At 53.2% G+C, this 1,346-nt stretch overlaps 1 pseudogene; it reads left to right on the forward strand.

The window, feature by feature from the left end:
- Positions 1-261: 261 nt before the first annotated feature.
- Positions 262-1,346, forward strand: LOC115665020 (uncharacterized; annotated as a pseudogene).

Below are 1,346 nucleotides of genomic sequence, written 5' to 3' on the forward strand. Positions count from 1 at the left end.
AGTGCTCAAACCTGATGGCAACAGGTGGAGGAGGCGACTCACGTTCGCTCGTGGTTTCCCTCAACAAACGTTGCAACTTTCATCGGATTCTCACCAAGGTCGGTCACTTTACACACCACTGGCCCCGCCACACGCCTAGCCACTAGCGCTAGGACACGTGCCCAACCGCGCCCTGTTTCTTCGCATCTAAGGTTTCTAAGGTCAAAAAGGCCTTTTCCTGTGGGCCCTGCCGCCTCACGTCACCCTCCATGTCCTTTTACAATAGCAATTTCAACACCCGGGCCCCACCACTAGTGCCCAATGACTCACGGCTCTGACGAAAATGCCCTCGGCCCTCGATCGCCATGCTCCGCCGTGAGGCCCACCACCACCCTTTCCTCCCTCCATAAATACCAACCCTCCACGCTGCACTTCTTCCCTTTTCCTTCTCCTCCCTCTCTCCCTCCCTACAATTCGAGCTTCTCCGACCATGTTGGCCGCCGTGCCGACCAGCTTCCCGTTTGGGCCGATGCCCGACTATCCTTTCCAACCCTTCGATAGCGACTTCGTACCGTGGGATTGCATCGACGATTCCTTCTCCGATGCGATCCGGTCCCCGAAACCCGTCATCTCGACTTCCGCGTCGGACGACTCGAGCCCTGACCAGGTCGTCAACCGCCCTTCGAACTCGAGTAGCTCTCGCGGGGAGAAAGGAAAGGGCGACGATGCGGTCGTGGTCGATGAGAGGAAGCGGCGGCGGATGGTCTCAAATAGGGAGTCGGCGAGGCGGTCTCGCATGCGCAAGCAGAAGCACCTCGAAAACCTGAGAAACCAAGCGAACCGGCTGAAAGTCGAGAACCGGGAGCTCTCGAGCGGGCTCCGCCTCGTCCTGTACCACTGCTACCAATTGCGGAGGAGTAACGACCAACTCCGGTCCGAGCAGTCGATGCTCCGGCATAAACTATCGAACATGCAACAAATCCTGTTGTTACAGCAGCTCCAGCAGCAGCAAAACGCCCCTGCATGGCCATGCCACAGCACTCCTATAATTGAGACGTGTGAACGAAATTCATCATTAATCGCATAACCGCATAAAATCACGAGGAACGAGTACCTGAAATCTTAAAATTGGCCTAGACAATCTCTCCCTCTCTCCCTCCCTCTCTCTCTCTCTCTCTCGCTCTCTCTCTCTCAAACAAATTGGTGTTGGAGGTTTGAGGAAAAAAAGGCTCTTTTGATAAAGCCAGAGCCTCTGTATAAAATGCTTTTTTTTATCAGCGTTTGCCTTTATTAAAGATCTTCTGTCATTTCGATCTTGCTTTGGTGTTTTAAGTGCGTTAGCTTTTATAATTATTATTATTTTTCAA

Source organism: Syzygium oleosum, unplaced genomic scaffold, assembly GCF_021117445.2.
Source record: "Syzygium oleosum isolate NSW1041296 unplaced genomic scaffold, Sole_v2.1 Sole_v2.35, whole genome shotgun sequence".
Classification (NCBI taxonomy): Eukaryota; Viridiplantae; Streptophyta; class Magnoliopsida; order Myrtales; family Myrtaceae; genus Syzygium; species Syzygium oleosum.